Raw genomic sequence first — 11,559 nt, 5'->3', positions numbered from 1 at the left:
TTGGGCGACAGGGTTACATAATGATGTGACTACAAGGAAGTGGATCGCTGGGGGCCTTCTGGTTGGGGGGCATCTTAGAGGCTGCCCACCACTTTGGGGGTTACGGATGGGTGCAGCCAAACGCACAGAGCCAGCTAGTAAACTGCAGAGCTGGGATATGAACCCAGGCAGTCTGGCTCTGACAGCCCATGGGCTTGACCTTGAAGTTCTATGATGTTTCCTCCATGCTCTTTTGCAGCATCCTTGTGTTTGTCGAGAATATGCCTGGAAAAACAAAAAATATAAATCTAAAATACACACACATAACGGAGGCTTAGCTCTTCACTGTAGATCCTTTTACATTGTTGAGGCTGTCTGTCTGTCTTTCTGTGTATTTATGAAGTGCAAGTAATACTTTTCCAATCAATTATTTTTTGGGGTCAAAGAACCCAAGGCATAATAAAATGAAAGGATGTTTTCTGCTAAAATATAAATTAAGAATCAAATAAAAACAAAGTTAACCACGTGTTTATAGGAAAAGAATTAGCCAGTGAAACCACAAGGCCACTAAAAACGAGATGAGACCAAGGATGGCAGGAAAATACATCCTCCTGGGAGCTTTCCAAATCTCCTGGGGAGGATTTACCCTCTGTGGTTGTTAAAAACTTCCCCCCTTCCCTTCCAGACAGACTTCTTCCTAATTGACTGTTTTTATTTCATTAATGATTGCTAATGAACTGACACTGTTAGAACATTACAGGCCATTTGAGCATTGGTGGGTGGTTTTAAGAGCCACAGATTTGGCGCAGACCTGAGTGCGAGCATCCTTTCAAGGGAAGCATAAAAGGGCAATTTCCATAATGACAGGGCTTCTGAATGGTGGATTCTGTGTGCAAAGTACCTGTGTGCCGTGAGGATCTTTATTTTTCTCCTGGCTTTCTCACCATCGCTGCCGCATTTCACCAAGACATGGAGTCATTTCCACAGCAAACTGCCATGACCTCGAACAACCTTCAAAAGGGCACATCAAACATGTTTTGTTTTTTTCTTTAATCCCCTATTTTTAGCCAACTGTATCACCCACTTCTAGGCAACTGGGAAGCAGAGCAAGAGCATGGCTGTACTTCTGTTCCATGCTGACGGCCAGCAAATAGAAAAAAGAAAGGAAAGGGAAAGAAAGAGAAAAAGACGGAGATGAAAGATGAGAGGAATGAGAATGAAAGTTTAAAAAAACAAAAACAGGAGTTCTCCTGTGGCGTGGCAGGTTAAGAATCCAGCATTGTCACTGCAGTGGCTCTGGCCACTGCTGTGGCTCAGGTTCGATCACTGGCCCAGGGAACTTCCACATGCCATGGGCATGGCCAAACAATAAATAAACAAAAAAATCAACCAAACAAAAAAACAACCAGGAAGAGAAATGCTGATTTAGTGACAAAAGCCATCATGAATTCTTACTGCCCACTTTACAAAAGTGAAGCTAAGACTTAAACCTTCTTAGCTTGACTGCACGATTTGAAATGATAACATGCGTTGACTAGTCAGAACTCCATGAAAATCAGAGGCTTTTAGGAGATTATATGAGGCTCTCCCTAGCTTTTTTTTTTTTTTTTTTTCTTTTTGGCTGTGGCGTGCAGCAGCTTGATATGAGATCTCCTTTCCCAGACCAGAGACTGAACCTGGGCTGCAGTGGCGAAAAGCACTGAGTCCTAACCACTGGGCCACCAGGGAACTCTCACATCTGCCTAATGTTTCGGCAAGACAACCCGATGCGCGGGGGCGGGGGGGGGGGGCATTTAGCAGCTCCTTGTCCTCTTCACAAAGGACACTGATTATCCACATTATGTGGGGAATTTCACCTTGTGAACGCTTTCCCATTCATCATTAATTGCAGGAAATCACAAATAGGAAAAAGAATATGGAATAACATAAGCTATGCAAATAGGCAGTTCCCCAGTGGCCTAGTGGTTAAGGATCCAGCATTGTCACTAATGTGGCTCAGGTCACTGCTGTGGCGTGGGTTTAGTCCCTGGCCCAGGAACTTCTGCCTGCTGCTCCCCCTGCGTTTTCTAGTGGACGCCCCTGTGTTTTTTCCCAAACCACGAATATCCACTTTTCAGGCTCAGGGCAGTCTAGCCTGCCTAGGTGAAGCTAGGAAACACGAGTTCCCTCCCATGGCTGCTGTGAACCCACAGACCCATTTTCAGGACTTTGAACACAGGCACTGAACTTTCAACACAGATGGACTAAAATTTTCGAGGTTCTTAAATTGATGGTGGATTCTGGTTTTATCCTAGATTTTCAGTTTCTGAAGGAGTCAAGTAGAGGGTGAAAAAGATGCGCTTCCAATCCAGGATGTATTTATTTTATGCTCTTATGAGGATAGGTCATAAAATTAATGTAAAGTTAAAGATGAAAATATTCAGGGGAACAAGGCCATAATAGCAAGTCAGAAGATAATGTCTAGGAGTTCCCGTAGTGGCGCAGTGGTTACTGAATCCGACTAGGAACCATGAGGTTGTGGGTTTGATCCTCAGTGGGTTAAGGATCCGGCATTGCCATGAGCTGTGGTGTAGGTTGCAGATGTGGCTCGGATCATGCATTGCTGTGCTCTGGCGTAGACTGGTAGCTACAGTTCCGATCAGACCCCCTAGCCTGGGAACCTCCATATGCCGCAGGAGCGGCCCTAGAAAAGGCAAAAAGACAAAAAAAAAAAAAAAAAAAAAAAAAAAAAAAAGATAATGTCTAGTGGAAGGGATAAATTAGGTTGAAATTAACATATACATGCTACAATATATAAAACAGATAACTAACAAGGCCCTACTGTCTAGCACAGGGAATTCTACTCAATACTATGTAATAACCTATGTGGGAAAAGAATCTGAAAAGGAATGGATGGATGTGTGTGTGTGTGTGTGTGTGTGTGTATAATGGATTCGCTTTGCTGTATACCTGAAACTAACACATTGTAAGCCAACCATACTTCAATAATTTTTTTTTTTTTTAAAAAGAAGATAAAGTCTAAAACCTGACGAAACAAGTCAGGGTGTTGATGATGGCTGCCTTCTAGGAGAGGGATATTTGTGGAATTCGAGGAGGCAGAGGTGGAACAGGACATTGTTGCTTTTTTGTTTGTTTGTTTTTGTCTTTTGAGGACCACACCTACGGCATATGGAAGTTCCCAGGCTAGGGGACAAATCCGAGCTGCAGCTGCTGGCCTGCACCACAGAGACAGCAATGCTGGATGGATCCAAGCCGAGTCTGAGCCCTACACCACAGCTTGTGGCAATGCCAAATCCTTAACCCCCTGAGCAAGGCCAGGGATGGAATTTGCGATGTGTCACCTTACATAGTTACAATTTTTTTCTTGTGAGAATTTGCATCCTCATGAATACTAGTCGGATTCATTTCCACTGCGCCACAATGGGAATTAAGGTATGCGAATTACCTTAATTGAAAAGTAAAAAGCCAACCCCCCCCCCCAAAAAAAAACCCCAGCAGGCATTCCCTGCTGACTCAGCAGGTTAAGGATTCAGCACTATCACACTGTGGCTCTGGTTACAGCTGTGGTGCAGGTTTGATCCCTGGCCCAGGAAAACTTCCACATGCCATGGACATGACCAAAAAGAAAAAAATTTAAATTTAAAACTCAGCAGATTAACAGCAGGGAGCTCCATCTCTATTGCCCATTGTAGGGACCCAGGCGCTGTGCTGTCTTCCCTGTGGGCTGGGTGGGAAGAGATGGGAGCTTCCACCAGGGGGCACTGTGAGAAAACGTAGTTTTCCTCTGGAAAAATGAAAAATGAGAATTACCCTGGGAAGTCTACAGTAAGAATCGCCCAACTACCAACCCTTGTATCAAATCCAGCCCTCTACCTGAATTTGTGGGTTTGTTGTTGTTGTTTTTTTTTTTTTTTTTTTTGCTATTTAAAAAATTTTTATTTTCAGGAGTTCCCATCATGGCTCAGTGGTTAACGAATCCGACTAGGAACCATGAGATTGCAGGTTCGATCCCTGGCCTTGCTCTGTGGGTTAAGGATCCAGCGTTGCCGTGAGCTGTGGTGTAGGTTGCAGATGCGGTTTGGATCCCACATTGCTGTGGCTCTGGCGTAGGCCGGCGGCTACAGCTCCGATTAGACCCCTAGCCTGGGAACCTCCATATGCCAAGGGAACGGCCCTAGAAAAGAAAAATATATATATTTTCATTGAGATATAATTGACGTTAGTTTCAGGTGGACAACATAATGATTCCATTTTTTTTTTTTTTAAAAAGGGCTGCACCTGCAGCATATGGGAGTTCCTGGGCTAGGAGTCAATGATAGCTGCAGCTGCCAGCTTATACCATAGCCACAGCAACGCCAGATCCAAGCCACATCCATGACCTATGCTGCAGCTTGCAGCAACACTGGATCCTTAACCCACTGAGCGAGGCCAGAGATCAAACTTGCATCCTCACCACTACTATGTCGGGTTCTTAACCTGCTGAGGCCACAACGGAAACCCCACGATTCCATATTTGTATATACTATGAAACGATCACAATAAATCTAGTTCACATCTGTCACCTTACATAGTTACAATTTTTTTCCTGTGAGAGCTTTTAAGATCCACTCTCTTAGCAGCTTTCAAATATGCAAGACAGTGTTATTAATTCGTCATCATGACGTATATTACATCCCCAGAACTTATTTATTGCATAACTAGAAGTTTGTACATATTGACTATCTTTACTCATCTTCCTCATCCTCCACCCCACCCTCACCTCTGACAACATCAATCTATTCTCTGTATCTGTGAGTTCTGAGTTATTTGGTTTGTGTATGTGTGTGTGTGTGTGGGGGGGTGTTGCCAAATCCATGGCATGCAGAAGTTCCCAGGCAAGGGATCGAACCCACACCACAGCAGTGACAGTGCAGGATCCTTAACTGCTAGGCCACCAGGGAATTCCTTTTAAAAGGAGATTCCACATGCATTAGTTGTCACTTCCCACTCCCACCCCACCCCAGCCCTTGACAACCTCTATTCTCCTTTCTGTCTCTATGAATTTATCTATTTTAGATTCTCCATATAAGTGGAGTCATACAGTGTATGACTTGTGCATGCCTCTTTCACCCAGAAAAATGTTTTTGAGGTTTATCCATGTTGCAGTATGTATCAGATCTTCATTCCTTTTAATGGCTGTGTAATATTCCCTTGGATGGATATACCATTTTTGTTTATCCATTCACCCACTGACAGACATTTGGTTTGGGGGCCACTGTGAATTGTGCTGTTATAAACATTCAAATACAAATTCTATTGTGGACATATGTTTTCATTTCTCGGGATATACCACAGAGTAGGATTGCTGGGTCAGAATGATACCTCTATGTTTAGCCTTCTTGGGAACTGCAAGACTGTTCCAAAGTGGCTATACCAATTTTAATTCCCACTAGAAATGTATGAGAGAAACACTGGGATATGAGAGTGTTTCAATATTTGCCTGGGTCATTGGAAAAAGTCATTTAAAGCAGGGATTCACTCATTTTTTTGGTTTTCCCTCATCCTATAAATCTTCTGTGCACTCTTTTTTTTAATTATTCCTTTTATGGCTGCACCTGCAGCCTATGGAAGTTCCTAGGCTAGGGGTAGAATTGGAGCTGCAGCTGGCAGCCTACACCACAGCCATGCCAGATCTGAGCTGCATCAGATCTTTACCCATTTTCCTCATCCTCAACCCCACCCTCTGTGGCAATGCCAGATCCTTAACCCACTGTTCAAGGCCAGGGATCAAACCCACATCCTCATGGACACTATGTCAGGTTCTTAACCCACTGAGCCACAACGGGAAGTCCTTCTGTACCCTTTTGATGTATAGCTCCTAAGTCCTTCTCTTTAAAGATATATCTGCCCTCTAGAGATGTTTAGGTATCTTTTGCATAAACCAACATCTACTTTTCTGATTTCAGTTTCTTTAAAATATGGTGAGTCACTTCTTAGGACTCTTCCTAGCCAGAAACTCCAAGCAGACATCTAAAGAGTTCTTGTTCGCTTGATCTTGAAGTTCATGGTGATTGTGGGTACTGGTGATCTGGCCACCGGGATAAAGGGACGCCAAGAAAAAATTCTTGGATTTTCAGCAAAGGCTTGGAAACTGTCATGAGGAAGCCAGTATCGGGAGCTCTACAGCTGGTGTCTGAAGATACATATTATCACCAAGAAAACTGAATCTGCTTTCATAAATAGCAAAAGGGAGGTATTGAAATTCCTCATGTGACCAATCCACTAAATACGTGTGTAAGCTTTCTCAACTTTTCAATAGTCAAATTACTATCCCATCTTGAATGTTCCTATCATGAAGTGCTTTTTTTTTTTTTTTTTGCTTTTTAGGTCTGCACCTGTGGCATATGGAAGTTCCCAGGCTCGGGGTCAAATCGGAGCAGTAGCTGCTGGCCTACACCACAGCCACAGTAACTCGGGATCTGAGCCTTGTCTGCTACCTACACCACAGCTCAAGGCAATGCCGGATCCCCAACCCACTGAGCGAGTCCCGGGATTGAACCCAAGTCCTCATGGATACTAGCCAGGTTCATTTCCACTGCACCACAATGGGAACTCTTATAGTAAAGTACTTTTAATCACAAAACAGTGTGGTAAGAGCATAAAAATACTTGACACCCTCAGTATAGAACTGGCCTATTAGTCTAGCCTAGAACACGCTGGAGATGTCCTGCATCTGAGTTGTCCAGTATGGTGGCCACTAGCCATTGAGCCTTTGGAATATTGTGTGATTGAGAAACTAAGGTTTAAATTTAAGCTACTTTTTTTTCCTGGCCGTGCCTGCAACACGTGGAAGTTCCTGGGCCAGGGATCAAATCCATGCCAGAGCAGTGACCCAAACCACTGCAATGATAATGCCGGATCCTTGATCTGCTGAGTCACCAGGGAACTACTGATTTATTTTTATTTTATTTTTTTTATTTATTTATTTTTAGGGCTGCACCTGCGGCATATGGAAGTTCCCAGGCTAGGGGCCAAATCAGAGCTACAGCTGCTGGCCTATGTCACAGCCACAGCAACGCCAGATCCAAGCCAAGTCTGCGACCTATACCACAGCTCACGGCAACGCCAGATCCTTAACCCACTGAGCGAGGCCAGGGATTGAACCCAAAACCTCCTTGTTCCTAGTCGGATTCATTTCCTCTGCACCATGATGGGAACTCTTATTTTTATTTTTAATTGTGGTAAAACATGACAGTGAATCTACCATCTTAACCATTTTAAAGTATACAGCTCCAACTTTAATTCATTAAAATTTAAACCTATATCATACTAACTGAAGTCAAAAAGAGAAACACAAATACCATATGATGTCACTTACATGTGGGATCTAAAATACGACAGGAGCTCCCATTGTGGCTCAGTGGGTTAAGGACTTACACTGTGAGAATGTGCGTTAGATCCCTGGCTTCCTTTAGTGGGTTAAGGATCTAGCATTGCCATAAGTTGTGGCATAGGCCACAGCTATGGCTCCGATTTGGCCCCTAGTGTGGGAACTTTGACATGCTGCAGGCGTGGCTGTAAAAAGAAAAAAAGAAAAAAGAAAAAAACCCAACACAAATGAACTTATCTACAAAAGAGAAACAGGCTCACAGACATGGAGAACAGACACGGGGGAGGGAAAGGTAGGGGAGGGAGGGACTGGGAGTTTGGAATTAGCAGTTGCCAACTATCATATACAGAATGGATAAACAATAGGTCCTACAACTATATCCAATACCCTGTGATAAACCGTAATGGAAAAGAATATGAATATATATATATATATATATATATATATATATATATATATCATAACTGAATCACTTTGCTGTACAGCAGAAACTACAACGATACTGTGAATCAACTATACTGCAATAAAAAATAAGAGAAAAAAATTAAATCTAAGTATCCACACAGGGGAGTTCCTGTGGTGGTGCAATGGCATCAGCGGCATCTTGGGAGGGCTGGGACACAGGACTGCTACCCGGCCTGGCACAGTGGGTTAAAGACCCAGTGTTGCCACAGCTGTGGCTTAGGTTTCGACTGTAGCTTGGATCTGATCCCTGGCCCCAGGAACTCCATATGCCTCGGGGTGGGCAGAAACAAGAAATACACGTAGACAGTGGTTACCATATTGGACAGGGTAGATTTCCATTTTTTTTCCCCCAAACTGATCATCTTGCTTATTAATTCATCAATCTTTTAAAAACCAGCTGTACTTTAGGACTTAGAAACAATGATCACTTTGCCCTTGGATTGTATGGATGGGTATAATAGTGAATGAAATCGTGTAGTTATGGTTAACAAGCACAACTAGTGTCAAGAGGTTTGGGAATAAACATCTCACCCGCAGTAAGCAGGCAGCTCATCCCTGTGGCAGCAGTTGCACATGCACTTCAGAGGAACCCTATGAGGCTTCTGCATGAACTGGGGCCCTCTGCCTGCTTTGTGGGGGCCGGGGGGCAGAACCTGACTTAGTTGGGAGTTGATTAATTGGCAAAAATTGGAGGTTGGCTAAGCATGCCCCCTGTTCTCATCCTGTTAGGCAAGAAGCCTCGTGAGGGGAAGCGAGTCAGATCTTGAAGCCAGCCTGAAGGGCTTGGGGTCCCACTGACTCCCCCAGCCCGGGAAACCCCCACTGCCAGGTGCGTCACCCTTTCCTGATGTCCAGTGCAGGCACCTGGGGTCTTTTACAGAGTTGCCCTCGGCAGCCTCAGTTCCTTCTGCCCTTGGATTTGGGGGAGGGAGAGACTTCCAGGGTCAGATGGGTTGGGGTAGATGAATTTGCCACATCAGGTCTTCTCTTTCTGTAGCTGCTGCCTGCATGCAATCCTGTGTTCTGCTGTCCGAATTTTCTGGATGTAAATGTGCTCGATGGCCTGGAATAAAGCCTGTCCCTCTGCTTGGGGGAGGGGCTCCTCAATCCCCTGGAGAGCTGGTCACTGCTAATCAACTAGCCTCTGGGAGAGTGGCCACTGGGGAGGACTTGTGGGGAAAGAGCCCCTGCTGCTGTCTTACCTGGGGCAGCTAAGATAAAGGTAAGACAAGGTCAAATGAGAGATTTGAGGGAGAGACAATTGGTGCTTTTGCTGAGAGTTGGACTCACTGGGAAGCAGAGGAGAGTCATGAAGCTCAAGAAAGGTTTATTTAGGGAGCAGTCTGAGGACGGACACTGGTGGGAACAGAGGAAGCAGGACTGAGCTTGACAGAGAAGGTCACCTGTCCCCAGGGAAGCTCTGGAGCTGGACCTCTCAGAGTTGCCATGAGTTGGGGTGAAGGGCGGGGACCTGAGGCCCTGAGAAGGGAGTGGGAACCAAGATGCAAGTGTGCTATTCAGTGGAGGCGGACCCCAAGGGACAGGCAGCTGAGACCTGCTTCAGGCAGCATTTCCGGAAGCTGGCTGCATGCCCTGCATCCCTGACCGAGATCAGCGCGAGCACCACTGGGCCTGCTGTGTCCTCGCTGAGCATCAGAGGAGATAAGTTTTTCTGAGTGGAGTGGACTTATTTTTCTGTGGTAGGAGACTTGTGAGTGCATGTGTGTGTGTGTGTGTGTGTGTGTGTGTGTCTGCACAAGAGTTCGTGTGAGTGTGTCTGTGACTGTGTATCTGTGTGCATGCACATGCGCGTGAGCATCTGTGTGTGCAATCATGTGTTGAGGATGCCTGTGAATGTGAGGTTGTCGTGCAATTGTGTGTGAGCATATGTGTTTATAACCGTATTCTTTGGGTTTGCATGTGTATGACGACCTATGTGTGAAAGTGTGTATGTAATTGTGTGTCTGTAAGATGGTGTGTGACTGTGAGTGTATATATGCAACTTTAGAAGGTGTGATTGAAGGGTGAGAGGGTGTGGCTATAGGAGCAAGTGTGCATGAGTGTGAGTGCACATGAGTAAACATGCATGTGAGCATGTGCGTCTGATTGTGTGTCCATAGGAAGGTGTGTCTGAGTGTGTGTGTCTGAGTGAGAGTGTGCCTGGAACTCTATTTGTCCAGGACTAGCAAGGCGGCACCACAGTCATCAGGGACCCAGCCTCCTTCCCCTTGTTGCTCTGCCTCCCTCACTGTCTGGCTTCCCTCTTGTCTAAGGTGGCTGCTCCAGATCCCAACATTCCACAAGGGAAAGGTGGTGCCATCACATTTCCATTAAGGCCATGGCCCCAGCGTGACCCCCATCGCGTATGTCCACATCCCAGAAGTCAGGATTTAGCCCAGAAGGCCACATGTCACAACAAGGGGGGCAGGGGAACAGTCTTGAGATGAAGGGTCTGGAGAAGAAGGGGCAGAATAGCTCCAGGTGGACACTGGATCTCCAGCCACAGCTGCCTCAGGTCCTTCAGGATGACAATGGCCAGCCATGGACGGGAACTACCAAAAGGTTCTTTTCTCTTGGCAGAGCAGAACATTTAACCAAATGTTACAATACATAATATAACCAGCTGAACACCTGCTGTGTGCCCTGCCAGGCACTGTTAGACACTGGGGACGCAGCAGTGAGCAAAACAGGCCAAGAGGAGAGGCAAGGAGACTCAAGATGCATAATGCAGGGCAGTGTGGCAGAAAGGGCTGAGGTGGAGGCTAACACCTGCCTGGCTTTTAGACCTCAGCTCAAGGAATTTCTCCCGACCTCCCTGGCTAGGTCAGCTCCCCCAACCAACCCTCTCCACGGACACGAGTAAGCTGGCATTTGTCTGCATGGCTCCAGGTTGCCCCGCTGTCTCCCTCAACAGACCTCACCTGGTTTTGCACATTTTCATGTTCCCAGCATCTAGCAAGGCAATGCCCACCGTAAGGGTGGTAGATCCATAAAAATTTCACAAACATGTGCAGCAGTGCAACACGCAAACAAATGAATACAAGGAAAGAGAACAGCTACCCTCCTGCCCCAGAAGCAGTTGCAATTTCCTCCAGGAGTGGGGGTGGGGTGGGGAGGCAGGGACAGCCAGTGATGTCACAAGAGGTGGCTAGGAGGAAGGTTCTGGAAGGCTGGATGGGGTAAAGGGCCGTCAGGAAGGGAAACTGCTCACCTTCCTGCTTCTTGTCACCACCACCATCCTGGCTGGACCCAGACGGTGACAGGGGCTGGGAAGGGGCAGCCCACGTTCAGGTTTCCAGGAGGAGCGACTTGTCATCTTTGTGAAAAAAGAAAACACCATGAGTGCCCAGATGTCTCAGCAACCAATGCCTTGCTGTGATGGCCAGAACCATACCTGGTGAAAAGCGGCAGGTGCCAGTGGTATGGGAGAGGGGCACGTGAGGGTCCTCTGAGAGTCAGTGTCTGACAGTCATATCTGACTTTCAAATATCAGTATGTCAATAAGACCTTCAGGCACATTTCACTAGGAGGTAAGACTCACCACAAACACACATACATGTTGGCCTTGACCTAGACCCTCAGTATCTTTTTCTACTGCATTTTTTTTTTTTTTTTGTCTTTTTAGCTATTTCTTGGGCCGCTCCTGCGGCATATGGAGGTTCCCAGGCTAGGGGTCGAATCGGAGCTGTAGCCACCGGCCTATGCCAGAGCCACAGCAACGCGGGATCCGAGCCATGTCTACAACC

The 11,559-nt window shown here is 46.0% G+C and overlaps 1 protein-coding gene across 41 annotated transcripts in view; it reads left to right on the top strand.

Moving 5' to 3' along the window:
* Nucleotides 1-10,931: 10,931 nt before the first annotated feature.
* Nucleotides 10,932-11,559, top strand: part of ACSBG2 (acyl-CoA synthetase bubblegum family member 2) — a 43,693-nt gene continuing 43,065 nt past the window's right edge. For 31 of the 41 annotated variants that reach the window (XR_014837733.1, XR_014837732.1, XR_014837734.1 and 28 more), the window contains exon 1: nucleotides 10,951-11,343. The gene's annotated coding sequence lies outside the window, so the exon portion shown is untranslated. Of the gene's footprint in view, nucleotides 11,344-11,559 lie in introns of all 41 variants that reach the window. The other 10 variants (XR_014837706.1, XR_014837708.1, XR_014837705.1 and 7 more) reach the window with 5 other exon arrangements.

Source organism: Sus scrofa, chromosome 2 (assembly GCF_054392235.1).
Source record: "Sus scrofa isolate SSC_HxYL_T2T_F1_AM1 chromosome 2, Sscrofa_HxYL_maternal_Yorkshire_Landrace_v2.0, whole genome shotgun sequence".
Classification (NCBI taxonomy): domain Eukaryota; kingdom Metazoa; phylum Chordata; class Mammalia; order Artiodactyla; family Suidae; genus Sus; species Sus scrofa.
Note: the sequence above shows the minus strand (reverse complement) of the source record. Positions and strands in the feature narration are given on the sequence as shown.